The sequence below is a fragment of the Triticum dicoccoides genome, chromosome 3B (genome assembly GCF_002162155.2).
Source record: "Triticum dicoccoides isolate Atlit2015 ecotype Zavitan chromosome 3B, WEW_v2.0, whole genome shotgun sequence".
NCBI classification, from domain to species: Eukaryota; Viridiplantae; Streptophyta; class Magnoliopsida; order Poales; family Poaceae; genus Triticum; species Triticum dicoccoides.
This window is the reverse complement of record NC_041385.1, coordinates 536,524,174-536,549,105: the sequence shown is the minus strand read 5'-3', so window position 1 is coordinate 536,549,105 and position 24,932 is coordinate 536,524,174.

Below are 24,932 nucleotides of genomic sequence, written 5' to 3'. Positions count from 1 at the left end.
GGAGGCTGCCACGGCGAAGCAGGAGGTGGCCGGCGCTCTTCGGGCGCGCGCCACGCCTCGCCTCTGCCTACTGGCAGGGGAAGAAGAGGACAAGGGGGGAGGTGGGCTGGGCCGGCTGGGGAGCTGGGCCAGATAGGCTGCGAGGTGAGCGCCAGGTAGGCTTTCTACTCTTTGTCTTTTATTTATTGTTTTCTATTTTGTTCTGTTTTGTTTTGGTTTAGTAAAAATACTAAACCATTTATAAAATCCTGAAAATAATTATGTGGCTAGAACTAAAATATACCAAACCACATAAAATGTTCCAGTAATTATTGGACATATATTATTTATATATAATATATATATCCAATGCAAATAGCTATTTATTTAATTCAAAGGCCCAAAATAATTAACTCTGAGATACCAAAAATATTGTTTTGAGTTTTACCTCTTTGCAATATTTTCAGAGACTAAGAGGAACATTTTCTTGGGCTTCTTTGAGAAGATTTTAATGTTGATCATTTTTAGAAGGTTTCTGAGGCTTTGAAAATCCCTCAATTCAAATTTCATTTGAATTAAAACATGATGCTCACATGAGGTCTAGCCTAGTGCATAACAGGACCAGGGATGTGACACTGGCCGGCTGCTTCGACATCCGGCTCAGCATCTTCGTCGTCTTCCTCCTCCTCCTCCTCGCCCTCATCGCTGGAGTCAATCTCCTCCGCCGAGTCCTCACCATCGGCCGGGTTCAGCCCAAACCAGTCCTCCGGCTGCACGACGCTGTCCTCGTTCACCTCAGGAGCAAAGGCGGTGGTGTCGGTGAAGTCGGCGATCGCCGAAGCACGCTGGATGATAGCCGGCCGCACTGCCTCCAGCTCCTCGTCGGCCTCCTTCCTCCAGGTGCGCAGCTGATCCAAGTTCAGCCCAGGGTACCAAGCCCGGACGAACTCTAGCGCCCGTCGAGCGCCGGATCGAGCTGCTGAAGCTTTACAGGCCTCAAGGCGGCCGACGGCTACCCCCAGCTAGTCGGCAGTATGGCTGGGGGTGCGAGGAATTACCTCGCCAGGTCAGAGGGCAGCCAGCACCTGCGCCCTGGCACGCTGAAGCCGGCGGAGCATGCGGTAGGCCGGCTGGAGGCGGGCCTCGATCGCCAGAAGCTGCTCCTCAAGCGACCGGTTGGCATCCGGCGCGATCTCAACCCCAACCTGCCGCGGGGCTTCACGGTGGGCTTCGATGGCTTGGTTGGCAGCAACAGAATGGCCAGGAAAGTACTCTTCACAAAGAAGAAGGAAAAAGAGCAAGTCAGAAGATAAGCTGACTTGCAAAGATAAGCAAAGAGTGAAGAAGAAGGCGGCCTACCATCAACCAGGTCTTCGACACGGCCGTAGCCTTCGCTCAGAGCTTGTCTTGCTTCGGCCTAGCCCGCCGCCTCGGTCTCGAACGGCTTTGAGGGCGGCCTCGCTGTCCTGGGCCGCCTTCATGGCCGCCTGGTGGCTTTCCTCCTGGTCGGCCAACCTCTTGGCCAGGCGGTCACGCTCCTGGGCCAATGCATTGAGCTCACCCTCCTTGGTGCGAAGGGCGGTCTGGGCGACACCCAGTTGCTGCCTCAAGTCGGCGTTGGCTCCTGATAAAAAAGAAGAAGTTAAGAAAGAATTCGGCAAGAAATATCCGACCCGACTGCTCAGCAGTCGGCCCGAATCTCGGGGACTACACCCAGTGGGTGCGCTGACGCGCCCCCACATGAGATAAAAAGACAAAATCACTCACGCCGGCTCTCCGTCAGATCGGCGGCCCTCTTGTCTGCCTGCCGGACCTGGGAGTTGAAGGTAGCGGCGTGGAGGTTGTGGTAATCCTGCAAACAGGACGAAGAAGCAAGCAAGAACAAATCAGTAAAACAAGTCTTCGAAGAAGTTCCAAGCCGCCTTCTCAGCAGCCGGCTCGGAACTCGGGGACTACACCCAGTGGGTGCGCTGACGTGCCCCCACGGAAAGAAATCAAGAACAAAGAACTCACCCGAACGACCGCCCGCGTCGCGAGAAATTCTCGGGTACATTGCTGTCGAGCGGTAGCTTGCGCCTGAAGCCGGCTGCGGACGTCCTGCGCCGCCAAGTTCAGCGTGGCCGTCTGTCAGGACCCCGACTCAATGCCACATCAATCTAGCATGTAACACCTCATATTACTTTGCGGCCTCATGCACGGTATTCCCACGGGTGTCGCCTTACCTTTGCCCGGGACCGTTTGCGCCTTTTGGCACACATATATGATAGTGTCGCTAGCATCCATATGATAAGGAGCCCGGGCTGACATGGCTAGTCATAAACCCAAAGTGGCACAAACTTACAGGGACAGGCATCCATGACCCAGCATCGAATGTGTCGGTCATCAGCCAGTAAATCCAGGCTGTAGCACTGGGCTAACAGGACTCCGGTGAACCGGGCTGTAGCGGGCTAACAGGACTCCGGTATTCATCACGTGGCATTTCCCCAAAGGGACAGACACATGAATGAAGAAGGACACATGCCGGCCAGCCTAAGTGTTCCGAAGCAGTAGCAAGCTACCATGGCTCAGTGGAAGCACTAGGAGACATTTCCCGGTAAGAGAGGCTACTAAGGATAAACAACTAGATAGTCAGATCCCACACATACCAAGAATTTCAATAACATACACACAATATGCTCGATATGTACAAATACAACATGTCATCAGAACATGACTCTACGACTCAAGTATTTTATTCAATAGGCTCCGAGGAGCGAGATATTACAAACATGGGTCTCATGACCCAACATTCAGAGCATACAAGTTAAAGCACATGCGGAAGCTTAACATGTCTGAGTATAGACAACTACAAATGAAAAATGCTGAGAAGCCTGACTATCTACTAGATCCTGCCGAGGGCACAAGATCGTAGCTCAGGTAACAAGCTAAATGTCGAAGTCCACGCAGAACTACTAGCGAGACTGAAGTCTCTCTGCAAAAACGTAAAATAGGCAAACGTGAGTACAAATGTACCTAGCAAGACTTACATCAGAACTAACTACATATGCATCATTATCAACAAAGGGGATGGTGGGGTTTAACTGTAGCAAGCCAGCTTTGACTCGGTGGCTATCCTGAACTACGACTACAAGTAACTCTTTTGAGGTGGCGCACATGAGTCCACATATTCACCAACCAATACATTACTATGGATCCGCTCCCGTCTCCCTACGAGAACGCCATCCATAGCACTCACGCTTATCTTGCGTATTTTAGAGTATCCACTTTCACTTGTCTATGAACTATACAGGCAACCCAGAAGTCCTTTTCCGCGGACACGGCTATTCGAATACATCATATTAACCCTGTAGGGGTGTACTTCTTCACACATGCTCCCGCCACTTACCACCATGTACACGTCGTGTACCTCGGCAACCTTCAAGCGGAAGCCTGGCGAGGGAGTCGGCCATGACCTGACTAACCACAGAAGTCTCTCGTCCAGGTTTATCGCCTATTCGGGTTCGATCCGCAAGGAGATCCGGCCGGGGTGTCGCTCACGGCCCCAAATGATGTGAGCAGGGTTCCCAAGCCCACCATCCGGGTGCCACTTGGTACACCGTGCCACTGTGCCTAGTCTGTCCCAAGCCCACCTATATCGGGTGCCACTTGGTAGACTACTAACACTACCTACAAACACCAGAAACTAGTTGCAACTCCTGGACAGAGATCATGTTGATTAATAAGTCGAGAGGGGCACTTAAGCATTCCAATATGTGGTAGTAGCTGTTCATGGATCACAAACAAAAAACTCAGTTCCTGAGCACGGCTTCAATGAGACAACCCACCATGTACTCCTACAAGGCCTCTCACCGCTACCTTTACCAAATCGTGTTCACACACTTAGCTCACACACGGTAGGACATGTTCACACACCTCCAATTCATCCCTGATGAATCAGACCTGACACAACTCTAAGCAATAGCAGGCATGACAACAAGCATGAATGAGTAGGCACATCAGGGCTCAAACAACTCCTACTCATGCTAGTGGGTTTCATCTATTTACTGTGGCAATGACAGGTCATGCAGAGGAAAGGGGTTCAACTACCGCGGCATGTAACAGTTGAATCGTTGTTGTCCTAATGCAGTAAAAGAGAGCAGGAGCGAGAGAGTGGGATTGTATCGGAATGAACAAGGGGGTTTTGCTTGCCTGGCACTTCTGAAGATAGTAATAGTTCTTCATCGGTGTCATCGAACTCATCGTCGGAACCACGTCTATCGAGAGGGGACAAACACCGGCAAACAAGGAAGAACACCATCAATGCAATGCACAATATGATGCATGATCATGACATGGCAATATGATGTGGTTTGAGCTAATGCAACTAGCAACAGGTTAAATGAAGTTGGTTTGAACCCAAGATTCAAATTCCAACTCCACATGTGATTATTTAAATGCCCTTCATTTCATTTGTCCTAAACAGTAGTGATAAGTTGTTCTAACATGCATGAAAATGGTATAGATGGATAGATTGGATTTTTTTGATCATTTTTCATATATAATTTATTTCATTTGGAGTTACGGTTGAATTTCTATGATTTTGAGAAGTTTATACTATTTTCTGGAATAAATAAATCATTTCTGATTTATTTAAAACTCTAGAAAACATTTACTGCGTCAGCATGACGTAGTAGTGATGTCAGCAGGTCAACGGGCGGCCCAGGTCAAACCTGACCAGTGGGGCCTACTGGTCAGTGACACAAAGTCAGCTACAGAGGCTAACATGTGGGACCCGGTCAAAGCTGACGTGGCCAAGTCAACGTTGACAGGCGGGCCCCACTGTGGTTAGTATTAATCTAACAGAGAAAATAATACTAATTAGTTTAGGCACTGGGGCCCACATGGCAGTGGCTCTAGGGGTGGCTTAGTTGGGTCATTAGTGGTAATGACGGCCACGTCATCAGTCGCCGGAGTTCGGCCGGCGATGACCAAACCAACGGCGGAGGCTCGCCGGAGTTGGGCTACATGCAGCGGCTGGGTGCGCTGAGGGCATCTACACGGAGCTGGAACTCGCCCGCATCTAGGGGTGCTAGCGGAAGGAGCCGGGGCGGCGTGTAACTGCAGCAGCGACGAGCCGGGCGGCGACCGGAGCTCGGAGGTGCTTCGAGATGGCTCTACGAGGCACGACAGGAGAGGTGAGTGGGTGCGTTCGGCTTCTGGGGGCTTGCTGAGCACGAGGGTGGGCTCAGACGCAAGCGGCGGTGGCTAGAACGACGGCGGCGACATGCGTGGCGGAGCCGAGTTCTCGGCCATGGCGGAGATGCCTCCGGGAGCTCGCGAACGCGAGGGAGGAAGAGAGGGGTTCGGCGCGGAAGCTCACAACGATCACCTTGAAGAGGTCAACGGCTCGGGGGAGATCCGGTGCGGGCGGAATGACGAAGCCGATCTCCGGTGTCCGGAGGAAGAAGACGACGACGAGGACGGTGCTACAGGGCTTCCGGCGTCACGTGGGTTGGTGGAGACGAAGAGGAGGGCGCGGCGGTTCTTCTGGAAGCATCGGCGAGGCGAGGGGTGGACTATGGCCGCGGTGGTGCTCGTCGGCGCTCTTAGGTGCTCGTGGTCGATCGCGGGAGAGAGAGAGAGCAGAGGAGGAGGAGGGGGTCCAGAGAGAGAGGGGCGGTCAGGGGTTCCAGAGGGGCAGCGTGGCAACGTTGGAGGCATCCAGGTGTTGGGGACGCAGGCAGGCAGGGTGGAGGTGGCCGGGCACGTGCCAGCGCGCTGCGGCCACGCGCTCGTCCTCCTGGCAAGGAGGAAGACGACAAGGGAAGGGGCCAGGTGGGCTGGGCTGGCCAACTGGGCCGGCCAAGTAGGCTGCAGGTAAGCCAGGTAGGTCTTCTGCTCTGTATTAATTTTTGTTCTGTTTTCTTTTTATCCAGTTATTTTGTCACTGCTTGTGAATTCAAAATGAATTCAAACAATGACAAAACACTCTGAATAATTTTATGGTGCTAGATGGACTTTTCCAACAGCACATAAAACATTCCAAAGTTATTTGGAAATATATCCCATATATTATGAATATAATTCCAAATTCAAATACAATAATGATTTAAATTCAGTGCCCAAAATATTCCTTACAAATGTTCATTATTTTTGGTTTGGTGCAAAAGCCTTGCCAAAAATATTAAACAGTTAATAAGAACATTTTGAGAAACAGTGAATGCAATTTTTCAGGGTTCTTTGCCCTTCTTAAATTAAATCTTGAGGCCTACTAGGCCGCATTACAAGCTAGGGATGTGACAACTCACCCCTACTAAACAAGAATCTCGTCCCGAGATTCAAGCGTAGGGTAAGATGGAAGGGGAACGCAACTAACACAATCTTCACGGTCCAGGTTGCACTTCATGAGAACATTGATTCGATCACCATCTTTGTCTCGATGTCTTGCTCTAAGAACTCCAACTAACATGACAAAGAGAGGAAAGGGATAATTTTAGAAGAGTCGATCTTCTCGAAGATCGAGCAACTCAGGGAATGAGACATAGAACCATCTCTCAGGTTGAGACACAAAACACATATCTGAAGAAATGGAGTGAGACAGATGACAAGGGCTCGCTAGGTAGACAACAATTCCAGACTTAAGAATGTGGTGATCGGTTGTCAACATAGCGAGGAGTTGAATTGCCATGATACCATAACGGGGCACCTTAGGGAAGGTGACTCGTAGGAATATCCCTTAAGTGGCAAAAAGAATTACCTTTGATTCAGAGATCATCGAAACTCTTTATACCAGCCAAAGGCAATTCTCGAGCGATCATTTGGAGGGGTTTGGTAGAATGGCATACCCGGATTAGAATGGATGATGTGGATTACCTTGTTGAAACAACACAAAGAATGATTTTAGTAACTGGGGAGAAGCTCAATAGTAGAGAGTGAATCCACTGTTTGAAAAGTTATAGCATAACCGAGGGAACTGAGAGCAACCCCAGTTGGTGCCGATGATAACACCTAGCGCTTGTGCGTGCTCTCAAGAACTTGAGCACTTCCATATTCATCAAGGTTTTACCAATATCCGTGTCAAGGATCCTGGCAACACAACGTACTACCATTGTCACGTCCCTAGCCTTGCTATGCACTTGGACTAGCTTGTTGTTGCATCATGTTTAAATTTCTCTTAAACTTGAAATGGGGCTTGTCCAAACCCTAGCATTAAAGGAATTCACTAGGTTCAAATAAAAATATTCTCAATGAACCCAAAATGCTCTTCAGAAAAGTTCATTATGTTTGGATTGGTCTAGAACCTCTCCCAAAAATGGTGCACATTTTTCTAGGCCATTCTCGATTTTTGAATTAAATCTTATTGTATTTGACTTTGGGCATTTAAATACTATAAATAATTTAAATGTTCAAATAATGTTGGAACTATTTTTGGGCCACTGAAATAATTCAGCAAGTGTCCATGAATATTTTCAGGATTTTAGGAAATGCCTTGGTATTTTTCCTAAGCTCAAAACAGAGGCAAATAATTAGAAAACAAAAACAAATTAGAAAACAGAAGAGAGAGAGAGTTAGTACCTGGGCCACTTACCTGGCAGCCCAACTGTTCTGGCCCAGCAGGCCGACCAAGCTGACTGGCCAGCGCCAGTCGTCCCCTTCCTCGTGCCAGGAGGACAGGGGCACGCGCCCGGCGCGCGCGGCCACGCGCCCCGGCCACCTCCTCCCTCCCTCCCTGCCTGGATCCTCCCCGGTGCTCCTAGACGATGCCACGCACCCCCTGGAACCCCCTCGTTCACTCTCTCGTCCCCATCCCCTCCTCTGGCTCCCTCTCTCTCCCACTGAGCGGAGCTCGTCGCCGCCGCTTGCTGCTGCCGCCGCCACCGCCTCCCCCTCGCTTCTCCGACGTGCCCAAAAGCTTCGCCTCGACCCCCTCTTCCTCCTCGATGAGCCACGCATCTCCGGAAGCAGTGGAGCCTCACCATCGAGCTCGACCCCGCCGCCTCTGCACCGAGATCGCCGGCGACCGTACGCCGTCCCCGACGCCTCCTCGAGCCGTCTGAGCTTCTCTGCGTGACCGCTGTGAGCTTCTGCACCGAATCCCCCTCTTCCCCGCCTTGATTTCTCGCTGTAGCCGTCGCCCCCTTGAAGACCGAACCGCGCCGCTGCACGAACTCGTTGCCGATGAGGCTCCGGTGACCAAATGGTCTCGTGCGTACATCCGTTGGGTCGTGAGCTCTCGTAGACCCCATAGGTGCAAACGGCTGGTCCTCCCGCAGGCCGTAGCACCAAAACCGCGAGCACCCGAACTCCGGCCACCGCCAATTTGGTCGCCGCTGTCGATCCCGACCACGGTAGCTCCTAACACCGCCACCAATGGATGCGCCTCACTCCCAGGAACCCATAGGTGCAACCCGCGCATCAAATGGTGCCCTGTAGTGCATTTCCGAGCCGCCCCGCCGTCTCTGTCGTCGCCGTCATCTAAACGCCGGCGGGCTGACCGTGTTGACCGGCGAGGTTTGACCCTGGCTAACCAGAGGTTTGACCCCTCTCTCTCACTGACATGCGGGCCCCGCCCGGCTAACTAAGTAGTTAGGGGTAATCCTATCTAGGTTAGTTAGGTTAGTTACTGACCAGTGGGCCCAGGCCCTAATTAACCTAGGTTAGTGCTAACATAACACTAACTAACCCTGTTAGTTAGTTGCTACACTGACATGTGGGCCCCAGCCGTCAGGTTTGACCTGGGCTGGCGCCTTTGACCTGCTGACGTCACCCCGACGTCATGCTGACGCAGATAACCTTTTCTGGATTTATTTTTATTTCAGGAATTCCAGAAAAAGGCTTAAACTTCTAAAAATCATATAAAATCAACCGTAACTCCAAATTAAACAAATTATATATGAAAAATGATAAAAAAAATCCAATCTATCCGTCTGCACAATTTTCATGCATGTTAGAACAACTTATAGCTGCTGTTTAGCACAAATCATATAAATGGCATTTAAACCTTCACATATGGAGTTTGAATTTGAATCCTGGATTCAAACCAACTTCATTTAACCTGCTACTAGTTGCATTAGCTCAAACCACATCATATTGCCATGTCATGAGCATGCATCATATTGTTGCATTGCATTGATTGTGTTCTTTCTCTGTTGCCGGTGTTTGTTCCCCCTCAATAGACGTGGTTCCGATGATGAGTTCGATGACACCGATGAAGAAACTATACTATCTTCAGAAGTGCCGGGCAAGCAAAACCCCCTTGTTCATTCCGATACAATCCCACTCTCTCGCTCCTGCTCTATTTTACTGCATTAGGACAACAACGATACAACTATTACTTGCTGCGGTAGTTGAACCCCTTTATCCTCTGCATGACCTGTCATTGCCACAGTAAATAGATGAAACCCACTAGCATGAGTAGGAGTTGTTTGAGCCCTGATGTGCCTACTCATTCATGCTTGTTGTCATGCCTGCTATTGCTTAGAGTTGTGTCAGGTCTGATTCATCGGGGATGAATCGGAGGTGTGTGAACATGTCCTACTGTTGAGAGCTAAGTGTGTGAAAACGATTTGGTAAAGGTAGCGGTGAGAGGCCATGTAGGAGTACATGGTGGGTTGTCTCATTGCAGCCGTCCTCAGGAATTGAGTTCTGTGTTTGTGATCCATGAACAGTTACTACCACACATTGGGCTCCGGGCACTCCAAGCTCTCTCGACTTTTTAATCAACTTGATCTCTGTCCAGGAGTTGCAACTAGTTTCTGGTGTTTGTAGGTAGTGTTAGTAGTCTACCAAGTGGCACCCGGTACAGGTGGGCTTGGGACAGAATAGGCACCATGGCATGGTGTACCAAGCATAGATCCACCCATCGAGGTGGGCTTGGGAACCCTGCACACATCATTTGGGGCCGTGAGCGACACCCCGGCCGGATCTCCTTGCGGATGGAACCCGAATAGGCGATAAACCTGGACGAGAGACTTGTCTGGTTTGTCAGGTCGTGGCCGACACCCTCGCTGGGCTTCCGCTTGAAGGTTGCTGAGTACATGTCGTGTAAACGACGGTAAGTGGTGAGAGCGTGCGTGAAGAAGTACACCCCTGCAGGGTTAATATGATCTATTCGAATAGCCATGTCCGCGGTAAAGGACTTCTGGGTCGCCTATACAGTTCATAGACAAGTGAAAGTGGATACTCTAAAATACGCAAGATAAGTATGAGTGCTATGGATGGCGTTCTCGTAGGGAGACGGGAGCGGATCCATAGTGGTGTATTGATATGGTGAATATGTGGACTCGTGTGCACCACCTCAAAAGAGTTACATTGCAGTCGTAGTTCAGGATAGCCAATGAGTCAAAGCTGGCTTGCTGCAGTTAAACTCCACCACCCCCTTTGTTGATAATGATGCATATGTAGTTAGTTCTGATGTAAGTCTTGCTGGGTACATTTGTACTCACGTTTGCCTATTTTATGTTTTTGCAGAGAGACTTCAGTCTCGCTAGTAGTTCCGCGTGGACTTCGACGTTTAGCTTGTTACCTCAGCTAGGATCTTGTGCCCTCGGCAGGATCTAGTAGATAGTCAGGCTTCTCAGCCTTTTTCATTTATAGTTGTTTGTACTCAGACATGTTAAGCTTCCGCATGTGCTTTGACTTGTATGCTCTGAATGTTGGGTCGTGAGACCCATGTTTGTAATATCTCGCTCCTTGGAGCCTATTGAATAAATACTTGAGTTGTAGAGTCATGTTGTGATGCCATGTTGTATTTGCACATATCGAGCATATTGTGTGTATGTTATTGAAATGATTGGTATGTGTGGGATCTGACTATCTAGTTGTTTATCCTTAGTAGCCTCTCTTACTGGGAAATGTCTCCTAGTGCTTCCACTGAGCCATGGTAGCTTGCTACTGCTCCGGAACACTTAGGCTGGCCGGCATGTGTCCTTCTTTGATCCTGTGTCTGTCCCTTCGGGGAAATGTCACGCGATGAATACCGGTGTCCTGTTAGCCCGCTACAGCCCGGTTCACCGGAGTCCTGGTAGCCCAGTGCTACAGCCTGGATTCACTCGCTGATGACCGACACGTTCGGTGCTGGGTCATGGATGCCTGTCCCTGTAAGTTTGTGCCACTTTGGGTTTATGACTAGCCATGTTAGCCCGGGCTCCTTATCATATGGATGCTAGCGACACTATCATATACGTGTGCCAAAAGGCGCAAACGGTCCCGGGCAAAGGTAAGGCGACACCCGTGGGGATACCGTGCGTGAGGCCGCAAAGTGATATGAGGTGTTACATGCTAGATCGATGTGGCATTGAGTCGGGGTCCTGACAGCTTTGGTATCAGAGCTTGACTGCCTGTAGGATTACCAATCCAAACTGGTCGAGGTTGAGTCTAGAAATTCTTTAGTTATATGTAGGGGAATTGATTGTGGGATGGAACGTAAGGCTCTTTTTACTCCTTATACCTTATGCCCTTCTGATCTGACTCATCTTATCTTTCCTGCGGGGTTAAGGAACTAGGCTCTCTTTTCCTTCTATTTGGATCACGTGTTACTAATCCGTAGACTTGTAGGATTGATGGTTCTAATCTTCAGTTCGGTTCCTAATACTCCCGTGTATTCATAGTTGGCCTCAGAACCTTGATATTATGCTTCTAAGTGGTTATGCCACCATTTTTGTAGCATGTCCCAAATCTTTTTGAGCATTTACAGCCGTTATGCTGTCCGAGTCATCCCAGGTTTCTAAATAATCTGATGCAATTGTAAAATCCTTTCCCTCTGTTTTCGATGACCTTTCTGGCCAGGTTAACCACACTAATCAGTGAGTTGAGGTACTCTATTGCCTCGACGTATATGTTGGAGTTATTATTATGACCTAGGTGTCTACAGTATTCACCTAGTAATCCAGCCATGCTTTGTGTTCCTAGTGTGATGATTCTGGCCATCATTCTCGAAAGCATCCCGTGATGCCATTTAGTTAGTAGGCATTCTACTTCTGGGTTTTGAACCCGAGATTCACCCTACTTCATGTTGTTAGTATTTTCTAGTTCCTTCAGGATATTAGTAACCTTTGCAATAGTCCTCGAGGTTCGTGGTATTTCCTTCTTCCAAACACTATGAACCGCTTATGGCAGAAGTTCTTAGAACCGAAGGATCACCACCAGAGTGCTCTTGACGGGTTCTCCATTCTATATTGTGACTCTGCCAGTTCAACCTCTCTGCATGGATTATCCCGAAGAAACTTGTTGAACTTGGTTCGACATATTAATCTATGCATCCACAACTCAGAAAATCATATGTTCCTTTTAGTTGTCCCCCTTTAGTTGTATCCTGACCCCCGTTTATCAATTGATAGTCAAGAGTATGCGTGCATTCGTTTATCGATGCCTATTACTCTTGTGGTCCGTCAAGCCATTCTATTCCGGGATGATTAGGAGAAACAAACTCCAGTACCTCTTCCATATCCAGGATTGGGTCAAAGTAGTTGTATTCCGCAGATCAAAATGCCAATCCAGCTATTGTTCTGTTCTACCCTGAAGTATTACCCACTTTATGTCAGGAATGTCATGAGGATTGCACATTCTCTTATGGATTCTTGACGTAGTGATACTTCTCGCCATCATTATTCATTCCTCGGTTCCGTGTTGTCGCAACCAGAGTGCTGACAATTGAATCGTGATGTGTGAAATCTATATTCCTAGCAACCATGTTGCATAGTGATTAATGGACAATAATTTCATTCTTAGCGTGTTGATTCTTGAATCATCATTCTAAGATAGATTGTGCTACCTAGTCCTTATTTTTGTTGCACCTTTCGATCAATGAGTTAGGGCTATGCCAATCCCTTGCTTATTTGATCATCTCGTCTTGCCCTGAAAAGCAAGATTGTTCTCGAGCTTAATAGCATATCGGTGGTTCGTGATTTTCCAAATATCTTCTTGGAAGTATCACCAGGTCGTCACCTGACCGCTATGTTGAGTTTGTGATCAAGTTGGTCTTCTTGTAAACCACCCTTTATCCAGGAATCTGTGTCGGATACCCCGAGCGAGTTGGTTAGGCTAAACAACAACTTGGAGAGTTGGAAGATGAAAGCTTGTCCGACTTAGTTCATTTTAAGGGATGTCTTGTGTGTGTTGAAGATAGATGATATCTTCCTTGATTGAACCTCGTGGTCAATTATTGGATCTATTGTCTTGCCAAAACATTGAATTGAGTACGGGTTATCCTCAAATCAAATCAGAACCAACAATGTTCGTAATGTTGTCTTACTCGTGGTTGATCCCTCGAGCATACACCATTATAACCTTTGGTCTGACCAATACTATCACTTGTTCTCATAATTATGGAATTCCATTTTTATGGAAACTTGGATGAATTGTTGTTGAGCCCATCGACAACATCTTTACCTTTTCCTTAATTTTGTTGAACATTAAGCTAGTGTTGGAAACTTGTGTAAACATTTTCTTCATGACCGTTCGTGAAGCATATGCTTGGAAAAGAAGTGACTTACTCTAATTCATGTGCATTTGATGCAAGTTGCCGCCGTGAATTCGAGAAAGCATGTTTTTTTACCTCCTCTGGAATCATCCCAAGTCAGTCATGCACGTGCGAAGTATACTATGGCTTGAGAGATTAGCTACCTCCATTCCATTGGTATTCCCTAGCACACCAAGCCACTGATTGACTTGTTCAAGGAGAAGAAGTTCCTTCATAAGAGCTAATCATATGACTTATGCAAGGACTTCGTTAAACGCAATGATGGTTTCCCAACCTGAACTCGGTAGTGTTTTATTATAAGACTACTAGGTGGCCATGCTTGTCTGGGACAACGTGTTCACATGTTTGTAGCAGAACCAGCTCATGTTTTGGAGCTTACTATCGTAGTCCATTTCCCGAGAATCTCGCAACATCGTCTCGTCGATTTGTGTTGCAAACTATCCTTTTCTTTCTAGACTTGATGAGTTTGGAATATTCTGACACCAACCAGATCTGAATCTCAGGCTGATATGATGGTTGGACCGTTTTCCCAAGAACTATTATATTGGTCTCTCTGTAACCCAGTAAAGTGGATGTCGTGGCCAACACACCCAGCCAGAAGACCTATTGTTGTAGTATCTTGATTGAGAAAGTTGGCCACCTCCCCATAAGGATTTCGTAGGATTTACTCCCTAGTCGTTCCTTATGGATTTTTGTGTTCCCGAAGTCCGACCTTTTACTTGGTGTTTTAGATATCAAACCATATCTATGAATGGGTTACACTAGTACATCAAGGAGAACATTAGAAGTGGAGTGCTAAATGTCTCTCGGTCGATTATCCAGATCTTGCGACCTTGGCATTACTAAGGTGAAATCTGAGAAGGTGTTAACTTCCTTTGCATCTGCATCTTCCACCGGTATTCATCATGGTACTATGATGTGCTGCCAGGATCCTCACTTCGGAAATTGGTAAAACCTTGATGAATATGGAAATGCTCAAGTTCTTGAGAGCACGCGCAAGCAAAATCATCCCTTGTGTTGTTTTCAACAAGGTAATCCACATCATCCATTCTAGTCTGGGTATGCCATTCCTTTGCACCCCGCAAAACGATTGTTGGTGAATTGCCTTAGGCTGGTATAAAGAGTTTCAATGATCTCTGAATCAAAGGTAATTCTTTTTGCCACCTAAGGGGATATGTCTATGAGTCACCATCCCTAAGGTGTCTCGTTGTGGTATCATGGCAACTCAACTCTTCGCTATGTTGACAACCGTTCACCACCCTCTTAGGTGTGGAATTGTTGTCTACCTAGTGAACCGTCATCATCTGTTCCACTCCATCCCTCTAGATGTGTGCTTCGTGTCTCAGCTCGAGAGATGTGACAATGTCTCATCCCATGAGTTGATCCTGATTTGTTCGGTCTTCGAGAAGATAGATTCTTCTAGAGTTTTCCTTTCCTCTTCTCGTCATGTTAGTTGGAGTTCTCAGAGCAAGACGTCGAGACAAGATGATGATCGAATCAAGGTTCTTATGAACTGCAACCTGGATCGTGAAGTTTGTGCTAGCTTCGTGTCCCCTCTGTCTTCTTACCTCACGTCTTGAATCTCGGGTCGAGATTCTTGTTTACTGGGGGTGAGTTGTCACGTCCCTAGCCTTGCTATGCACTTGGACTAGCTTGTTGTTGCATCATGTTTAAATTTCTCTTAAACTTGAAATGGGGCTTGTCCAAACCCTAGCATTAAAGGAATTCACTAGGTTCAAATAAAAATATTCTCAATGAACCCAAAATGCTCTTCAGAAAAGTTCATTATGTTTGGATTGGTCTAGAACCTCTCCCAAAAATGGTGCACATTTTTCTAGGCCATTCCGGATTTTTGAATTAAATCTTATTGTATTTGACTTTGGGCATTTAAATACTATAAATAATTTAAATGTTCAAATAATGTTGGAACTATTTTTGGGCCACTGAAATAATTCAGCAAGTGTCCATGAATATTTTCAGGATTTTAGGAAATGCCTTGGTATTTTTCCTAAGCTCAAAACAGAGGCAAATAATTAGAAAACAAAAACAAATTAGAAAACAGAAGAGAGAGAGTTAGTACCTGGGCCACTTACCTGGCAGCCCAGCTATTCTGGCCCAGCAAGCCGACCAAGCTGACGGGCCAGTGCCAGTCGTCCCCTTCCTCGCGCCAGGAGGACATGGGCACGCGCCCGGCGCGCGCGGCCACGCACCCCGGCCACCTCCTCCCTCCCTACCTGCCTGGCTCCTCCCCGGTGCTCCTAGACGACGCCACGCACCCCCTGGAACACCCTCGTTCACTCTCTCGTCCCCATCCCCTCCTCTGGCTCCCTCTCTCTCCCACCGAGCGGAGCTCATCGCTGCCGCTTGCTGCTGCCGCCGCCACCGCCTCCCCCTCGCTTCTCCGATGTGCCCAAAAGCTTTGCCTCGACCCCCTCTTCCTCCTCGACGAGCCACGCATCTCCGGAATCAGTGGAGCCTCGCCATCGAGCTCGACCCCGCCGCCTCTGCACCGAGATCGCCGGCGACCGTACGCCGTCCCCGACGCCTCCCCGAGCCGTCTGAGCTTCTCTGCGTGACCGCTGTGAGCTTCCGCACCGAATCCCCCTCTTCCCCGTCTCGATTTCTTGCTGTAGCCGTCGCCCCCTTGAAGACCGAACCGCGCCGCCGCACGAACTTGTCGCCGACGAGGCTCCGGTGACCAAATGGTCTCGTGCGTACCTCCGTTGGGCTCATGAGCTCTCGTAGACCCCATAGGTGCAAACGGCTGGTCCTCCCACAGGCCATAGCACCAAAACCGCAAGCACCCGAACTCCGGCCGCCGCCGATTTGGTCGCCGCTGTCGATCCCGACCACGACAGCTCCTACCACCGCCACCAATGGATGCACCTCACTCCCAGGAACCCATAGGTGCAACCCGCACATCAAATGGTTCCCTGTAGAGCATTTCCGAGCCGCCCCGCCCTCTCTGTCGTCGCCGGCAGCTAAACGCCAGCGGGCTGACCGGGTTGACGGCGAGGTTTGACCCCGGCTAACCAGAGGTTTGACCCCTCTCTCTCACTGACATGCGGGCCCCGCCCGGCTAACTAAGTAGTTAGGGCTGATCCTATCTAGGTTAGTTAGGTTAGTTACTGACCAGTGGGCCCAGGCACTAATTAACCTAGGTTAGTGCTAACGTAACACTAACTAACCCTGTTAGTTAGTTGCTACACTGACATGTGGGCCCCAGCCGTCAGGTTTGACCTGGGCTAGCGCCTTAGACCTGCTGACGTCACCCCGACGTCATGCTGATGTAGATAACCTTTTCTGGATTTATTTTTATTTCAGGAATTCCAGAAAAAGGCTTAAACTTCTAAAAATCATATAAAATCAACTGTAACTCCAAATGAGACAAATTATATATGAAAAATGATCAGAAAAATCAAATCTATCCATCTGCACCATTTTCATGCATGTTAGAACAACTTATAGATTCTGTTTAGCACAAATCATATAAATGGCATTTAAACCTTCAAATATGGAGTTTGAATTTGAATCCTGGATTCAAACCAACTTCATTTCACCTGCTACTAGTTGCATTAGCTCAAACCACACCATATTGCCATGTCATGAGCATGCATCATATTGTTGCATTGCATTGATTGTGTTCTTTCTTTGTTGCCGGTGTTTGTTCCCCCTCAGTAGACGTGGTTTCGACGATGAGTTCGATGACACCGATGAAGAAACTATACTATCTTCAGAAGTGCCAGGCAAGCAAAACCCCCTTGTTCATTCCGATACAATCCCACTCTCTCGCTCCTGCTCTATTTTACTGCATTAGGACAACAACGATACAACTGTTACTTGCTGTGGTAGTTGAACCCCTTTATCCTCTGCATGACCTGTCATTGCCACAGTAAATAGATGAAACCCACTAGCATGAGTAGGAGTTGTTTGAGCCCTGATGTGCCTACTCATTCATGCTTGTTGTCATGCCTGCTATTGCTTAGAGTTATGTCAGGTCTGATTCATCGGGGATGAATCGGAGGTGTGTGAACGTGTCCTATTGTTAAGAGCTAAGTGTGTGAACACGATTTGGTAAAGGTAGCGGTGAGAGGCCATGTAGGAGTACATGGTGGGTTGTCTCATTGCAGCCGTCCTCAGGAACTGAGTTCTGTGTTTGTGATCCATGAATAGTTACTACCACACATTGGGCTCCGGGCACTCCAAGCTCTCTCGACTTATTAATCAACTCGATCTCTGTCCAGGAGTTGCAACTAGTTTCTGTTGTTTGTAGGTAGTGTTAGTAGTCTACCAAGTGGCACCCGGTACAGGCGGGCTTGGGACAGACTAGGCACCGTGGCACGGTGTACCAAGCGTAGATCCACTCGTCGAGGTGGGCTTGGGAACCCTGCACACATCGTTTGGGGCCGTGAGCGACACCCCGGCCGGATCTCCTTGCGGATGGAACCCGAATAGGCGATGAACCTGGACGAGAGACTTTTGTGGTTAGTCAGGTCGTGGCCGACACCCTTGCTGGGCTTCCGCTTGAAGGTTGCCGAGTACATGTCGTGTAAACGGCGATAAGTGGTGAGAGCGTGTGTGAAGAAGTACACCCTTGCAGGGTTAATATGATCTATTCGAATAGCCGTGTCCACAGTAAAGGACTTCTGGGTCGCCTGTACAGTTCATAGACAAGTGAAAGTGGATACTCTAAAATACGCAAGATAAGCGTGAGTGCTATGGATGGCGTTCTCGTAGGGGACGGGAGCGGATCCATAGTGGTGTATTGATATGGTGAATATGTGGACTCGTGTGCGCCACCTCAAAAGAGTTACATTGCAGTCGTAGTTCAGGATAGCCACCGAGTCAAAGCTGGCTTGCTGCAGTTAAACTCCACCACCCCCTTTGTTCATAATGATGCATATGTAGTTAGTTCTGCTGTAAGTCTTGCTGGGTACATTTGTACTCACGTTTGCCTATTTTACATTTTTGCAGAGAGACTTCAGTATCGCTAGTAGTTCCGCGTGGACTTCGACATTTAGCTTGTTACCTCAGCTACGATCTTGTGCCCTCGGCAGGATCTAGTAGATAGTCAGGCTTCTCAGCCTTTTTCATTTATAGTTGTCTATACTCAGACATGTTAAGCTTCCGCATGTGCTTTGACTTGTATGCTCTGAATGTTGGGTCGTGAGACCCATGTTTGTAATATCTCGCTCCTTGGAGCCTATTGAATAAATACTTGAGTTGTAGAGTCATGTTGTGATGCCATGTTGTATTTGCACATATCGAGCATATTGTGTGTATGTTATTGAAATGCTTGGTATGTGTGGGATCTGACTATCTAGTTGTTTATCCTTAGTAGCCTCTCTTACTGGGAAATGTCTCCTAGTGCTTCCACTGAGCCATGGTAGCTTGCTACTGCTCCGGAACACTTAGACTGGCCGGCATGTGTCCTTCTTCGATCCCGTGTCTGTCCCTTCAGGGAAATGTCACGCGATGAATACCGGAGTCCTGTTAGCCCGCTACAGCCCGGTTCACCGCAGTCCTGGTAGCCTAGTGCTACAGCCTGGATTCACTCGCTGATGACCGACACGTTCGATGCTGGGTCATGGATGCCTGTCCCTGTAAATTGTGCCACTTTGGGTTTATGACTAGCCATGTCAGCCCGGGCTCCTTATCATATGGATGCTAGCGACACTATCATATACGTGTGCCAAAAGGCGCAAACGGTCCCGGGCAAATGTAAGGCGACACCCGTGGGGATACCGTGCGTGAGGCCGTAAAGTGATATGAGGTGTTACATGCTAGATCGATGTGGCATTGAGTCGGGGTCCTGACAACCATAGTGAACAACGATGGACGATGCAGATGCAAAGGAACATAACCTTCTCAGATTTCACCTTAGCGGGGCCAAGGGAATAAAATCTGGATGATCGACCGAGAGACATTTAGCACTGCGCTTCTAATGTTCTCCTTGATGTGCTAGCATAACCCATTTATAGATATGGTTTGGTATCTAGGACATCACGTTAAAGGTCGGACTTCGGGAGCACAAGAATCCATAAGGAATAACTATGGAGCTAAATCCTGTGAGATCCTTATGGGGAGGTGGCCAACTTCCTCAAACAAGATACTACAATAATAGGTCTTACGGTTGGGTGTGTTGGCCACGGCATCCACTTTACCAGTTACGGTGAGACCAATATTATAGTTCTTGGGAAACGTTCCAACCATCATATCAGCCTGAGATTCAGATCTGGTTGGTGTCAGAATATTCCAGACTCATCAAGTCTAGAAAGAAAAAGGAAATTTTGCAACACAAATCAACGAGATGGCATTGCGAGATTCTCGGGAATGAACTACGATAGCAGGCTTCAAAACATGAGCTGGTTCTGCTACATACATGTGAACACACTGTCCCAGACAAGCATGGCCACATAGTAGTCTTATAATAAAACAGTACTGAGTTCAGGTGGGGAACCATCAACGAGGATATCGAAGTCTTGTGCATGAACTAGTATCGCACATCAACTCCTTTTCCTTGAACAAGTCAACCAGTGGCTTGGTGTGCTAGGGAACACATATAGAATGGAGGCGGCCAACCTGCCAAACCATAGAGTACTTCGCACATGTGCATGACCAACTTGGGACGATTCCAGAGGAAGAAAAACAATCCTTCTCGGATCCACGGCGGCAACTTACATCAAGTGCACGTGAATTAGAGAAAGTCGCTCCTTTCATCCAAGCATATGCTTCATGAACAGGACATGAAGATAATGCTTATAAAGTTTCCAATATTAGCTGGATGTTCAACACGAATCATGGAGGAGACAAAATGTTGCTGATGAGCTCAACAGCAAGTCATCGGAATTTCCATATCACTGGACTTCCACCACTATGTGAACAATGGGATGGTATTGGTCAGACCAAAGATGTAATGGTGTATGCTCGAGGAATCAACCACGAGTAAGACAACATTACAAATATCGTTGGTTCTGATTTGATTTGACGATGGCCCATACTCAAGTCAAAGGTTTGGGTAAGAGAATAGATCCAACAATTGACCATGAGGATCAACCAATGAAGATATCATCTTTGTTCAACACACACGCACAAGGATATCCCTTTGGAATGAACTGAGTTGGACAAGCTTCCATCTTCCAACTCCCCAAGTTGTTGTTTAGCTTGACCAACCAGCTCAGGGGTATGCAACACAGATTCTTGGAGAATGGCTGATTTACAAGAAACCAAATTGATCACGAACTCAACATAGCGGTTAGACGACAACCTGGTGATACTTCCGTGAAGATATCGGGAAAATCACGAACCACCGATATGTTACTAAGCTCGGGAGCAATCTTGCTTTTCAGGGCAAGACGATATGATCACAAGAGTGAGGGATTGGCACGATCCTAACTCATTGATCGAAGAGTGCACCGGGAAAGTGGACTAGATAGCACGATCAATCTTAGAATGGTAATTCAGACCAACATGCTAAGAATGAGATTATTGTCCTTTAACTACCAAGCAACAGGGTTGCCAGGAGTATTGGATTCACACATCACGGTTCACTTGTCGGCATTCCGGTTGCAACAACACGAAACCGAGGAACGAATGATGATGGCGAGAAGTATCACTGCATTAGGAATTCATAAGAGATGGTGCAATTCTCATGACATTCTTGATATAAAGATGGTAATACCCCAAGGTAGAACAGAATCAAAAGCTGGATTGACATTTTGATTTACGGATTACAACTGCTTTGACCCGATCCTGCAAATGGATAAGGTACTGGAGTTTGTTTCTCCTAGTCATTCCGGAATAGAATGGCTTGACGGGCCACAAGAGTAAAAGGCATCGATGAACGAATGCATGCATACTCTTGACTATCAATTGATAGACGAGGTCAGAAGACAACTAAAGAGGGATAACCCAAAAGAACATATCATTTTCTAAGTTGTGGATGCATGGACTAGCATGTCAAACGAGTTCAACATATTTCTTCCGAATAACCCATGCAGAAAGGTTGAACTGGCAGAGTCACAACATAGAATGGAGAACTCATCGAGGGCACTCCTGTTGTGATCTTTGATCCAACAAACTTCTACCATAGGCGGTTCATAGTATTTGGAAGAAGGAAATACCATGGACCTCGAGGACTATTGCAAAGGTTACTAATATCCTAAAGGAACTAGCAAACACTATCAACATGAGGTAAGTAGGGTGAATCTCGGGTTCAAAACCCAGGAGTAGAAAACCTACTACTAAGTGGCATCACGGGGTGCTTTCGGGAATGATGGCTAGAATCATCACACTAGGAACGCAAAACATGGTTAGCTTACTAGGTGGCACCCTAAGACACCTAGGGTCATAGTAATAGCTCCAACATATACGTCAAGGTAACAGAGTACCTCAACTCACCGATTAGTGTGGTTAATCTGGCCCAAAGGGACATCAAAATGAGAGGAAGGGATTTTGCAAATGCTTCAGACTATTTAGAAACCTGGGATGACTCGGACAGCATAACGGCTGTAAATGCACAAAAAAAATTGAGACATCCTGCAAATTAGTGGCATGACCACTCAACAACACAATAACAAGGTTTCGAGATCAACAGTTAACATACGAGAGTAGAAGAAACTGAGCTAAGGCTTCAATCCAACAATCTTATAAGTCTACAGGTTAGTAACACGTGATCCTGATAGAAAGAAGAGAAAGCCTAGTTCCTTAACCCCGTAGGAAAGATAAGATGACTCGAATCAGAGGGCATGAAGTATAAGGAGTAAAAGAGCCTTACGTTCCATCCCACAATCAATTCCCTTATATAACTAAAGAATTTCTAGACTCAACTTCGACCAGTTTGGCTTGGTAATCCTACAGGCAGTCAAGCTCTGATACCAAAGCTGTCAGGACCCCGACTCAATGCCACATCGATCTAGCATGTAACACCTCATATCACTTTGCGGCCTCATGCACGGTATTCCCACGGGTGTCGCCTTACCTTTGCCCGGGCCATTTGCGCCTTGTGGCACACGTATATGATAGTGTCACTAGCATCCATATGATAAGGAGCCCGGGCTGAGATGGCTAGTCGTAAACCCAAAGTGGCACAAACTTACAGGGACAGGCATCCATGGCCCAGCATCCAACGTGTCGGTCATCAGCGAGTGAATCCAGGCTGTAGCACTGGGCTAACAGGACTCCGGTGAACCGGGCTGTAGCGGGCTAACGGGACTCCGGTATTCATCGCGAGACATTTCCCCGAAGGGACAGACACATGAACAAAGAAGGACACATGCCGGCCAGCCTAAGTGTTCCGGAGCAGTAGCAAGCTACCATGGCTCAGTGGAAGCACTAGGAGACATTTCCCGGTAAGAGAGGCTACTAAGGATAAACAACTAGATAGTCAGATCCCACACATACCAAGCATTTCAATAACATACACACAATATGCTCAATATGTGCCAATACAACATGGCATCACAACATGACTCTACGACTCAAGTATTTTATTCAATAGGCTCCGAGGAGCGAGATATTACAAACATGGGTCTCACGACCCAACATTCAGAGCATACAAGTTAAAGCACATGCAGAAGCTTAACATGTCTGAGTACAGACAACTACAAATGAAAAAGGCTGAGAAGCCTGACTATCTACTAGATCCTGCCGAGGGCACAAGATCGTAGCTGAGGTAACAAGCTAAACGTCGAAGTCCATGCGGAACTACTAGCGAGACTGAAGTCTCTCTGCAAAAACGTAAAATAGGCAAACATGAGTACAAATGTACCCAGCAAGACTTACATCAGAACTAACTACATATGCATCATTATCAACAAAGGGGATGGTGGGGTTTAACTGTAGCAAGCCAGCTTTGACTCGGTGGCTATCCTGAACTACGACTGCAAGTAACTCTTTTGAGGTGGCGCACACGAGTCCACATATTCACCAACCAATACACTACTATGGATCCGCTCCCGTCTCCCTATGAGAACGCCATCCATAGCACTCACGCTTATCTTGCGTATTTTAGAGTATCCACTTTCACTTGTCTATGAACTGTACAGGCAACCCAGAAGTCCTTTTCCGCGGACACGGCTATTCGAATAGATCATATTAACCCTGCAGGGGTGTACTTCTTCACACACGCTCCCGCCACTTACCACCATGTACACGTCGTGTATCTCGGCAACCTTCAAGCGGAAGCCTGGCGAGGGAGTCGGCCATGACCTGACTAACCACACAAGTCTCTCATCCAGGTTTATCGCCTATTCGGGTTCCATCCGCAAGGAGATCCGGCCGGGGTATCGCTCACGGCCCCAAACGATGTGAGCAGTGTTCCCAAGCCCACCATCCGGGTGCCACTTGGTACACCGTGCCACTGTGCCTAGTCTGTCCCAAGCCCACCTGTACCGGGTGCCACTTGGTAGACTACTAACACTACCTACAAACACCAGAAACTAGTTGCAACTCCTGGACAGAGATCATGTTGATTAATAAGTCGAGAGGGGCACTTAAGCATTCCAATGTGTGGTAGTAGCTGTTCATGGATCACAAACACAGAACTCAGTTCCTGAGGATGGCTTCAATGAGACAACCCACCATTTACTCCTACATGGCCTCTCATCGCTACCTTTACCAAATCGTGTTCACACACTTAGCTCACACACGGTAGGACATGTTCACACACCTCCAATTCATCCCTGATGAATCAGACCTGACACAACTCTAAGCAATAGCAGGCATGACAACAATCATGAATGAGTAGGCACATCAGGGCTCAAACAACTCCTACTCATGCTAGTGGGTTTCATCTATTTACTGTGGCAATGACAGGTCATGCAGAGGAAAGGGGTTCAACTACCGCGGCATGTAACAGTTGAATCGTTGTTGTCCTAATGCAGTAAAAGAGAGCAAGAGCGAGAGAGTGGGGTTGTATCGGAATGAACAAGGGGTTTTTGCTTGCCTGGCACTTCTGAAGATAGTAATAGTTCTTCATCGGTGCCATCGAACTCATCGTCGGAAACACGTCTATCGAGAGGGGACAAACACCGGCAAACAAGGAAGAACACCATCAATGCAATGCACAATATGATGCATGATCATGACATGGAAATATGATGTGGGGTGAGCTAATGCAACTAGCAGCAGGTTAAATGAAGTTGGTTTGAACCCAAGATTGAAATTCCAACTCCACATGTGATTATTTAAATGCCCTTCATTTCATTTGTCCTAAACAGTAGTGATAAGTTGTTCTAACATGCATGAAAATGGTACAAATGGATAGATTGGATTTTTCTGATCATTCTTCATATATAATTTATTTCATTTGGAGTTACGGTTGAATTTCTATGATTTTTAGAAGCTTATACTATTTTATGGAATAAATAAATCATTTCTGATTTATTTAAAACTCCAGAAAACATTTACTGCGTCAGCATGACGTAGTAGTGATGTCAGCAGGTCAACGGGCGGCCCAGGTCAAACCTGACCAGTGGGGCCTACTGGTCAGTGA